This window comes from Nipponia nippon, unplaced genomic scaffold, assembly GCF_047370975.1.
Source record: "Nipponia nippon isolate SJK-2023a ecotype South Korea unplaced genomic scaffold, ASM4737097v1 scaffold_7, whole genome shotgun sequence".
In the NCBI taxonomy this organism is placed as follows: domain Eukaryota; kingdom Metazoa; phylum Chordata; class Aves; order Pelecaniformes; family Threskiornithidae; genus Nipponia; species Nipponia nippon.
In genome coordinates this window covers 18,700,441-18,712,516 of record NW_028262391.1, presented here as the reverse complement: position 1 = coordinate 18,712,516, position 12,076 = coordinate 18,700,441, and the positions used below count along the sequence as shown (strand labels likewise).

General features: G+C 40.1%; 1 protein-coding gene across 4 annotated transcripts in view; it reads right to left on the bottom strand.

Annotated features, from left to right (window-relative positions):
- The window catches only part of PID1 (phosphotyrosine interaction domain containing 1), a 92,045-nt gene that overhangs the window by 59,950 nt on the left and 20,019 nt on the right, over positions 1-12,076 (bottom strand). The window contains exon 1 of one of the 4 annotated variants that reach the window (XM_087739579.1): positions 2,001-2,019. The exons of the other annotated variants lie outside the window; for them this stretch is intronic. The gene's annotated coding sequence lies outside the window, so the exon portion shown is untranslated. Of the gene's footprint in view, positions 1-2,000; positions 2,020-12,076 lie in introns of those variants that run through there. 4 annotated transcript variants of the gene reach the window in all.

Here is a 12,076-nt window from a genome sequence, read left to right as displayed (position 1 = left end):
GCTTTAAGCCAAGAACAGGATAAAGTGCTTCGCTGAACCTAGTTCTTAGTTTCCCCTCCAAACTGGCATCTCCTGCGGAAACTGTTGGCAAATGCTGACCTATAACAGTAGCCAATGTATTTTTTTGAGAAGAGACGTTAGCTCTCCATTGCTGTGAACCCAGAATATTTCTTTAAAGTGCTTTAAGTTCACAAAGTTCTTGAAAAGCATGACTTTGGTAATTCAGTGAATAAAAGTTCAGGGAACATTCTACCATTCACATTTCATGTGCCAGAACCACTAGGTTCATTTGGCAGCTTTTATACTGAAAATCATCAAAAGAAGGTATTCTTAACTGGTATGACTATAACAACAGCTCAAAACTGCACATAATTCATCCTTTATCCATTTAGATGGTGCTCCTGCTATAGACTTTATGTTTCAAAGAAATGCAAGGAGCAACATAACAGTAAGAAATTGCCAGCAAGTTTTAAAATTCCTTGAGCAAACAAAACACCTTTATTGCCAAGGAAAGGATCAGACCTGTAATTAGCATTGTGTTTTCCTATTTGCTGAAATCATTCAGAGTAAAATTTAAGTAAAGCCCCCAATAACATTGGAAAATTATCTTAATACAAAACCATAGTTTTGCTTATTCAAGGATTCAAGTTCCATCATTTTCTTTTGCTTAGTTTACCAGTCTTAATGACATTCTTTCCCACTACAGAAGAAAACTGAAAGGTGTGTAACTGGTAGCCCAAACTTGTAGCACGCCAAGACTGTCACTACAGAAGTACAATATATACCTGCCTCCTTGGTGACCTTCAAAGCGCTCCCTATTTCAATGAAAACCCTGGCATCACTAATCCTCTTAGCTACAGGTTAGTTGAACATAAGAATCAAGAACTTCTAAATAGTTTTCAACGTATATTTTGTTATCAGCCCAACAGTCACACATTAACTCTAGATTTACTATTTCACAACATTCAATTTGCAAATTTTATGTGCTATGTATTCAATCCAAGCACAATTTCTGTTGCTGTTAAAACTAAAAATTAACAGCATTTGGGTTTTGGTTTAGTTTGTCAGCAAAAATACAGACACTTCCACAACTCAGGCCAAATGCCTTGGAGAAAACAACTGTGATTCTATACAATTAAACGTGCCCTGGAGGAGGAAAGTATGCACTGACAATTTGCAATAATAATGCTTAACACTTCTGCACAGCTCTTCATCTTCAGGTCTTAACTAAACACCGCTGTTCACAATATTGAGTACTCAGCAGCCAAGCATAGGCTGGTGGATCTTTTCATTTTCATAGAATCACAGAATCGTTGAGGTTGGAAAAGACAGATAAGCTCATCGAGTCCAACCGTTAACCTATCACTGCCAAGTCCACCAGTAAAGCATGTCCTCGAGTGCCACGTCTACCCTTCGTTTAAATACCTTCAGGGATGGAAATAAAACACAGACTCAAATTCAATAAATCTATGAAAGGATTATATATTGGATGTGAATATAAAAATAAATGTCAAGAAAGAGGGGACTGTAACTCATTGTAATCTGTAATCCAGCAATAGGGGATAAGCAAAATGAACACAGTTTACAGGCTAATCAGGTTGCAACATGGTGAACATAAGTAAGAAAGCCTTCAGCACCTTAGCCCTCAGCCCCCATTATCTCTTAACATCAGCATTACAACCAACATACGACTGCATAAACTGGCATCGCATTTCCAGATGACCTGTATTTGGTCAAATTTTGCCAAAGACACACATTAAGTGCAAACCCCCAAATGATAAGATGTTAACTTGTGAAAAAGTTATTCTGAAAGTTCAAAGCCTCTGAAAGAGGGGTTTGCCAGAATGAGAAGCAATCCTCTGGGCATCTCATCCTTCTATAGCACCTACAAAGGAATTCCCGGATGAAATCCACACTAGAGCATCAGCAAAACATCAGTCCCTGGAAAATTCAAAAATAACCTCTATAATTTACTACTTCAGTGCAAGTACTTCCTCTACCTTTGAAATCCATTTAGTTCTGGAATGAAACCAAAACTTTTCAGCAGCATCCCACAGCAAGACACAGCAGCCTAGGAGAGGAAAGACACAACCAAGTACAATGAATTGCAAGAGAATTTTAGAAAGTCCAAATGTCCCTTTTCGCCTATTGCCAGTGGAATTTGACTACCAACATATCCAGTCTGTAGATATAAGACTCCACTCTTGCACTCCTGGTCAGAGATGACGACAACACAGTAGTCCTTTAGCAATATGGTTACACCATCAGTGACATGAGCACAGCTGTGACCTGAGGACCACCCCACCCCAAGCCTCTAGCTTTTCGGCAAGAAAAGAATTCTGATACTGTTCATATGAAAACTGATCCATTTCAAGGCTTTGTTTTGTTTAAAGCAAATGCTATCCAGTACAGATAAGTGTCACATCTGATCCATTTCTTATTAAACAAATATTGCTAATACAATTTAAATACTTTCCCCTCCCCCATATTAAACTTTACTGTGCTGTATTTATTTATCCTTTACTAGCAGTTCATATAAACATTGTACTGAACACTACAATAAAACCCTCTGATAAGTGCTTCCATCCCCTCTGTAAAGTCAGAAATCATCCCATCAGCAGCCTGCTCTGTAACACAAAACTGACTGGCACGCACAAATCCGAGATCACGTCACTACTCTTTATTCTCAAGCAGATCCGGCCCGAGTAATCTTCTTGAAACTGATCCAACTCCAGAAATCTGGTTATTAAAAGCCTATCTCATCTAGCATGTCAAAAGCTGTATTTTGCCAGCCTATCAAACTAAGTCCATTCAATCTCTTTCAGGTAACAGATGCTACTTAGGTGAAAAAGCAGGTAACTGTCTGAAGGTACATCCCTCAATTGCAAAGAAATGGCAACGGGCACAAGGGGACGACGGACTTGCCTGTGGGTGCCCTGTGACACATTTTGGAAGTAGAGGAGCTTGGGCAGGCCCACGGCACAACTCAGCATGCCCACACCAAGGGCATGGCACCCCCAAGGATCTTGGGGCAAAGCATCTGAGAAACATCACACCACAAAAGAGAGTGGGGAAAAAAAAAAAAAAAAAAAAAAAAAAAAAAGAAAAAACAGACCTCCATCACCCTTCCACGTGCCCAACACCACCCTGCATGATTGCGCATTAGAAGCTAAAGTGGTGCCTGCCACCATTTCCCCTCCTCACATCTCCCTGCTCCTAGCGCCCCCATGCCAGATAGCGTAGGAGAAAGATGGGGACGGCAGGGAGCATTTTGGCACAGAAAAGAGTAATCTGTGTTTACCAGGGTAAGCTCAAATCTGTATGACTGGACACCGAGCAGAAGACAGCATCAAAACAAGCAAGGCATGATACTGGGGAAAGGAAAGCACCAGGAGAGGCAGTACTGGGTGTGCTGCAAGCAATGCTCCCCACTGCCAGGCAGAGACCCTCCTCGGCTTCTCCTGCTATTACTCAACGTAACAAGCGAGTCAAGGATAAAGCTCTGATGGAAAAACCTATAATATAAAGAAAAAACAGATAGATGAAGGGAAGGGGGACACAGGACTGCAGATAGAAAAGCAGGACAAGGACACAGGGAACCTTTTTAGGATGGCAAGCCCAGCTACAGTGTATGGTACAGAGGAAACGGAAAGCAGTTAAGTGTCAAAAAGCCTTTCAGCAAAGATGCTACTGAATCTTTGCATGAAAGCACTGAGAGTTATTCCATCTCACTCTAATACCAGTTTCTTGGGGAATATTCTACAACTATCATAATTTCATAAATAAAACTTGCACTCCCTATCGATAGCCCTGATCACACAGCTGCCTGTGTGATGATGCTCACATTGCCTTGTTTTCTTACAAGTTTAAAGAATTTCTGTTTCCTCACAATTTTATTCATGTGAAACGTTTTGTTCTCAGACCCTGTGTACTTTGAGTTTGCTCTGGCTGGATGCCTCCTTTCTGTTGCCAAGCTTATGCGATTCCAATCAGCAGGATCGCTGCCCAAACAAAACACAATCCCAGATACAAACACCCTCCAAACTGCAGGGAACTTCAGAGCCAGATGAGAATTTCATGACTGATCCTCTAACATCTCTCTACACTCAGCCAAACTAAACCCCCCAACCTAAGGAAAACTGAATATATAGGATATTCAGAGACTAAATTCCCAGTTTAGCCATAATTGCTCAAAACCTGAAGTCCCAATATAGAGATCCACATCAGAGTAGGAAGGAGTCAATGTTTCAAGACACTCAATCATTAAAATAAAATAAGACCACCCTAAGATGTCAGTGGAGGAGGTAAAAGAAGTCACAGTGCTACAATAAAAAGTTCTTTGATCAGTCTCTACATTACAATACCTAAATTCCCAGTCCATTATTTCAGTGGAAATTAGTCACGTGGATGGAAGATGAACATCTAAATATGTTTGTCTGTATTTGTTTACTGATGACTGTTTATTATAGTTTATTATTTACTGATAACTGTTAAACATATTTTGAAATGACTTGTCATTTCCAACGCCTGGTGTTCATGGCATATATTTTATACCAGAACAACATTTTTTTTAGCATCAATAGAAATAAAGCATAATGACTTTCACCAATGTATCAACTGAGCCACTCTCATAAATAACTGCTTCCCAAACTTTTGGCCCCAGAAATCACTGTTAACTCTCAAATTTTAATAACTTTGTCACAACTAAACTAGCTTTCATGGCACTCAAACCCAATTAACAGATAGCCGTGTTGTGTATTTTATTAAATGCAATAATTGTAAATAACATTTACACTTGCAGTAACAACTCTGTTTTTTTCTTCCATCCCATCCCTGATGATGTTGGTCTTTAAACTTCATTCAGAAGTCCAGTAAACACAACCAGCCTGGGAAGCACAGCTCCATTACATGGCACTGAAGGAAAATAAAGGCATTTCTGTTATCTGCTGTTCATCTTCTCATCACCAGAGCAGCAGTATCTCCCCAAAAGTACCGTGTCTGTGCGCAAGCCTGGAATTTTAAACTAGATTACAATTTCAAAAGTATCAGTATGCCAGAATTTCTCCGTGCAAGCACAGGTATTTATCAGCCCCAGCATTTTTCAGGACAAATGGCAGCCAGAACACAAGCCCAAACCAAGACAAATGGTTAAAAGAAAAAAAAAAAGAGGGAAAAGAAATGTGGAAATAAGTGAGGAAATAGGAGCTGACAAGAAGAGAAAGAACAAAATAGGACACGCAGCAGCATAGATATGTCAAGTTCATTCACTTTGATTTTGAGCTGACCTCTTAGCTGCTTTCCAACATATTTTTCCCCTAACATGAGTTTCCAGTAGATGTATTATTTGGTATAGTTGGCCCAATATTAAAACAATGGAATCCTGCAGCATGAAGGCGGCTGTTGCTTTTTCAATTTGCTCTTGGAGGCTTTCCAATAATTTCTGTGTCAGGGGATGCTTTAAAAAGTTCTTTCTCCTCACTCTGTGCCTGGCAGAGCAAGCCCATCTCATACAATACCTGCCAGACAGCCACTGCGTTCCCCAGCACAGCCCTTTCAAAACCAGCATTTCACTCTCACTCTTCTCCTTCATTTTTTGCAATAAAGCAATAACTTGTTAAGCAGTTATGTAGTTCAGTGACCTCTCCCTGTCTTTGTAAGACTTGCGTGCTGAGACAGGGATATGGACTGGAAGGCATAGATGCCTGCTACAAACAGGGAATTTGCCCCAATTATTTGCTAGAGGTAACATTGTGCCTAATACTATGCAGAAAGAAAGGGCACAAATTCTTGCCAAAAATGCTTATGTATCACTTAAATATAAATCAAATGAACTTTTGTGACAAATCTAATGAATTCTTGTATTTACAGCTACAAGATAATGAGAATCCATTCCTTTCTCTAAAGCTGTCCATTTTATCACTGACTCCTTTGATGCTAATTTACAGCACTACCTTTTCCAGGTCTGAAACACCCCCAGGATTTAAGCCTGGCACTCTTGAGGGTCTCTGAGAGGGTGTCCTCCTACTTCCCATGGATACAAACCATCTCCAAGTGAACAGAGCTGCTTCTTCAGCAAGTCAACCTTTATGGAAATCCTCCATCAGGGTGCATCTGCCCAAGCCTTGCAGAAGGCAAAGAAAGAAGCCTGGTGGCTTTAGCTTTCCCTCTCTCCACACATCTCCATGAGCACCACCCGTACATGCTCCAGAGCATCCCCAAGAAAACCGTGTCTGGCCAGCACTGCTGTCCCATCACATGCACCTTCCCAAAGAGAATTCCCTGGCCCCAGCTACACTCACAGGCATTTCATCACCTGCAATATTACTTCTTTCATGCCTCCACCAGCACCATCAAGGAGGAACTCTGCCAGGACTTATGGCTATACAAACCTTTAAGCAGATAATACAGAACATAGACAAAATCTGGGTCCCACTGCAGTGCAAATGCACAATGCCTATCCCCAGGGGGACTTCACACAGTAGGTCTTGCCACTTCTTAAAGCCATGAATAAGAGCAGCACACCAGAGAGCCTACATCAGGAATAAGGAGTCTACAGAAAGTGATCAAAAATACCCTTCTACAAAGCGTCTCATTAATTCAGCAAAGCTTTAGAATTGGATAATTGACAGCATTTGCACCAAGAAACCTTTACAAAAGAAAACCAAACCAACTCATTTACATTCCTGTTTCCCCTGCAACTACCTTACTGGTTCAGCTGAGCCAAAACAGCCAGATGCAAAATTACTCTTTTTCCAGTGCAGAATGAGTCAAGTAAAGCAGCTCAGGATGGCACTCCCCTTTGCTGGGGCTAACCCATGGCACCCAGTGACAGGACAGCCCTCTCATATCCATGTCCTCCAGATACAAAAGCTGAATCTACATGGTGTTTTCAAGGTTTTTCAAAAGTAATTAATCTTTTCTGATGTTCCCATTTTTCTGATTTTCAAAGGACAAGTCCTTAGCGCTTGACAAGAAGGGAGATTAAGCTTCCAAGTTCTCACAATTTAAGCACCCAAACCCAGAGATACTCAGAAACTCCAGCTTCTCCGTAAAACCTCAGTTTCTTCTTCTTTACTTGACAGCAAAGTTCAGATAATTTTGCAGAAGCCTAACTAATCCCTCAGCTGAGTATTAAGTTTCAAAATGCTAGTGATTATACATATATATACATATCTACGGTTCTTAAGGGGGGGAAAAAAAAAAAAAAGATAAAAAGGCAAATCCCTCCAGAAAAGAAATAAAATATGCTCCATGACATTCAACCAGATGCCCTTATCCCCCCAAGGCATGGTTAATATACTATCTGCCAGTACATATGGGACCAATTAAGAAGAGCTAACTCCTCACACAGGCACTGCAGCATCACTCTGGAGGAATCCACAATTGATTAAACAAACTCAAGTAATTCCATTCTGGAAACATGTGCTCATTCATAACCAAATCCCAGTCTTTAGGAATCCCATATACCATGAAAAACACACCCCTGCTTCCACAGAAATCTGTGGCAAAACAAATATGAAGTTCAACAGGAACAGAACTAGTCCTCCATCTTTACTGCTGCTTTATATATGTGCTACTACATGCACCTACATGAAAAATTATCGCTACTTTTTAAAGTAGTAACTAAATTGTTATTTCGGTCTTATAATTCAACATCACCAATGAAATGAAGAACATTGAATGATGAAAATAGTAAAATTGTTTAACTAAAGAAAACAGAAGACATCAAAACTATCCAATGTTCCCTTCCAGCAAGATCAGCAGAATTGGAAGACTTCAGGCCTATACAAGGATCATCATTCAACCTCTTTACGTTGTGAAGACTACTTTCTCTTTTTCCAGTAAGTACACTCTCACTTTTGCCCAATCTGCTCCAAACTTTGTTTGACACAGCAATGACTTTCAAATTTTCCACACAGAAAACAGCTGCAGAGTAAACAATCCCACAGAGCAACGAAGAGGAACATCCTTATTCTCAATACAGCCTCAACTTTCTTCCTCCTTCCACTGATTGCTGACTACCTTAAACACCATCCATTCTCAGCCACTTTATAACTTAAATAATTTTGCATTGAAAAAAAGCCAATCAATTTTGAGTCCGCAAGTTTTGGCTCAACTTCGAGAAATGAAGTTGCAGAAGAAACAGGAATGTAAATGAGAAGTGGTTTGGGCGGTTTTTTTATTAAATGTTTCTTGCTGCAAACCCTGTCAATTACTGCAAACAATATTTTAACATGTTTCAGGCTTAGAGGAAATGAAATAATATAGCACATCAACATCCAGGGAAAAGGGCCTGGGCTGTTAAAGCCCTGAGCTTCTCTAGACGCAGATCTAATACATATTCCTATAATACAACACGATGGAAGTATTCTGAATACCCATGACATTTAAGGTCTCCAGCGTACCTGTGCGGGACAGCTAGTTAAACAGATGTGAAAGAACCAACAAAATTAAAATAAATTAACTGCCTGCCCAGCATTTCCCCACTGTCTTCTTTCTTTGCCCCATTCAATTTAACTTAGAAGCATTACTGATGTAGTTATTCCAGCATCCCTCAAAGCACATAGAGCTGTAATTCTACAGGAGATGGTAACAAGGTGGCTTTTATCAAACTTGATGCATCTGAAACCTAAATTATTTACCCTGAAAGAGAAGGGAGTGAAACAATTTAGGGGCCTCTGATAAAATATTGAAGTATTGAATCTTGTGAATACCAATTAGTCATTCCTCTGGGGGAAAAAAAATTTCAAGACAAATATTTCTTTTAATCAAAAAAGGCATGTATTTGGCTAAAAAAACCCACACGACTGCGATGCAAAATGTTTGAGCAGCTTTACAAATTCAGTCCTCTATAATTATACCAAGACTGGTAAAAATTCCACTTTCACAACCACCGCCGCCACTAATAAATAATTGTCAAAATAAATCCAGTAGATTACCATGCAAAAATGTGTCTTCTACAGCTTAATCTTGCAATAATGCTTTTTATAGCATGTCTCTCTGCCCAGATTTGCAGCTTTTGTTATTTGCATTCTGACCACTAAGCACAAGGGTTATCAATCTTATAATTCATTTTTTTTATACTTTAAATTCTTCATGCTGCAGCCCTACCGATGGCTTCTCAACTGTGCTTATCTAAGATATTTGCATATATAATGGCCATACAGTTCTTTCAAAAAATCTCCAAGCCAAACTAAGTGATGTCAATGACAGTAATCTGGCCAAAATAAAAAAAAGGCGGGGAGAGCAGGGAAGCCCAATTCTGAACATTTACTGATATGGCAGTAACCACGTAGACTGCAAATATGAGGCAGATGGATGCATGACACAGGGATTCAATATCAATCTCCAGTGCCACTTCTGTATGGGTCAGTCCCAATCCTGTAATGGAAGAATAATCCACAGAAGACTTTTCAAGGGAATCTGTCAAGTTTCCTGGCCTCTTCCACAAATACTTCTAGGAAAAGTAACTGTCTAGCTCACAGTGTTTATTGCAGTTTCTTACCTTTGGAAAGCAAGGATCATTTAGAAAGCAATTAAAGTAAACACCAACCCATGAGCTAGGATCATCAAGGCCAACTACTCTGACGGAGCACCACCATCAGAAGGGAACCTCAATGGAGAGCTTCTGTCTGGGAAGCTGCACTGCACAGAGGGAACAACGCAATGGCTATGCAAGACTCCTGCCTCATCACCACTCACTTGCATCAGAGTTTTCATTATAGCTGCTGAGATCCTCAAGACTGCCCACTGCAAAGCTTCTCTGCCTACATGCTAGTCAAGAACATTTAGCACAAAATATTCCATGTGGGCACAAAATAAGAGGCAAACCTCTACATCTCCACTTGGGAAGTCAGAGGGCAGTCAAAGCCAAACGCTCAAAATGAACATTTCTCTTCCTCAGGGCTGATTCTGAGCTAGATGACAGAGGGCTGTTTTCTTGCTTTCCAAGCGTTACCATTATTTAAAGGAAAGTCTGTAAAAGTGTTTGTACTGTTGGTAAGTTACTTGGGACACCACCGCAACTAAAATATTTGCATTTTAAAAAAAAGTAGTATGTCATTTCAGTCCAGAATCAAAGCTTGAAACAGATAACCTCAAAAGTGGAAAGAGTGGGCAAGCTGTTAACTGAAGTCACAGATTTTGAGAGGGAATTTTAACTCCACATCAATTAATCACTGCTAGTTCCCCTCCGACATACCAACCTTTAATCAAACTACACTATTTTCAGTCTTAGATGGCTTTAGGAGCAGAAGGTATCCTTTTTGGATATTTATTCAATTTTGGATCCCAGGTTCTCTGCCTGGAACAGATTTTGAGATGACATTAGAAAAGCCTCTGAAATAACATCATTCAAGTTTTGCATGCACAGCTGTTTGCACAAGCCAATTCTACAGTTTTACAAGACAATCGGCTAGATAAACATCTGTCTGCTCCATTCTGAGCAGCTGATGAGTGCAGGAGACCTTTGATCATTCAACAAAGTCTGTTCCCTCCTGAGTGAGATCCAGCAACCACCATAATTGAAACGTTCCAAATTTTGCTTTTTCCTGTCCTTAAGCGCTGGTTGAGTATCATGTGCATCTCGGTGTCATCCACACCACAACAAGCACAACAGAGAAAATCAGAGGTTGACAATCTACAGCATCTCCCTGCAGGAACACAAACTAACATTTTCTGCTGTTCAAGCCAGACAAGTGTATGCAGTAGTTATCCATAAAGGACGACCATGGGTTTTGACTGTGGCACAATGAAAAAAAACTATGACAAATACATCTGCTTAAACACTTATTTTTAAAAAGAATTCATTTGTAGAAATAAAGGTTAGAAATCATTTGAAAACCATGATATTCCATGCAGTGCTCCATCCCTAGTATAAAGATTAAAAGGAACTAGCTTCAACCAGCACATGAAACAGGGCTGTGGTTATAATCTATTTTCCCTGTAGCATCTGTAGAAAAGTGATTAGTTCCAACTCCTGCCCTACGACATGAGCACTTCCACTTTCATGTTTTATCACCATTATAGTCCGAAATTAACAGACTCTGGTGGCTATCACTGATATTCCCAGCTCAGCAGAGTAAAACCACTTCTGAAGCAGATTTGGGATTGCCTTTTCTGCTTAGACAGTAGACAAATCACAAATGCAGTTTACTATGAAGCTGCCAATATTTAATAGTGTTTAATGGTGCGGTATATATCTGAGTGGGAAAAGGGCGCAAGCATCTATCTAGAGAACAAATTAGTTCATCAGCTCCAGTACAGTTTCCCTCCTTGCCTTCCCCCTGAATGTGTGCTGCTGTATTGGAGAATTGGAGTAACATGCAGCTTGTAGGCTATTTATTTGCCGAAATATCATCTCAGACGAGACAATTCTGGAAGAAACAGGAGACAATTCTGAAAACAGCATAAGCAACAAACTCACCAATGAAGAAATAACACACACACAGGACGCAGGCATCAATGTCAGTAGTAATTTGGCAGAGCTACCTACGGCAACCTGTGCCACCTGTCCTAGGTTGCATAAAACACTCCTGGGGTGTTGCTGCCCTGTAGTAGGTTAGACTGTAGCTAGCCTGACTGCCCCCCACGGCTGCTTCATCACCATCATCAATTGTCACGGAGGGTGGCTATCTTTCCATTTATTTAGCTGTATGTATGAATACACAGCAGAAGGAACAAGCAATATGAGGCTCATTTTTCCCCAGCCCATTTGCTTTGAAAGAGATTATTCTCCAGTTCGGTGCATGAAGTGCTCTGGCTTCAGCCTCTTTTCCATTTGGCACACAATCAAACCGTATTTAAAGGAAATCCAATTCTTCTGTAAAAGTTGCATCTCAATAAACTGTGTCTTACCTCTCTTCCCTATCCACATTCAAAGGGAAAGAACATTGCATGGCTTCCAAAGCCATTCCCATTCAAACATTACTTTCCATCTGTACACGTTTCAACTTTCAAAACCGCACTCAGTATGAAAAAAAAGCACAGCAAAGAAGAAAGGTTGTCTTACCATATTATATTCACTTAATAATCACAAGCAATTTCTCAGAGAAGTCCTCCAGGCACAGTTTTAATG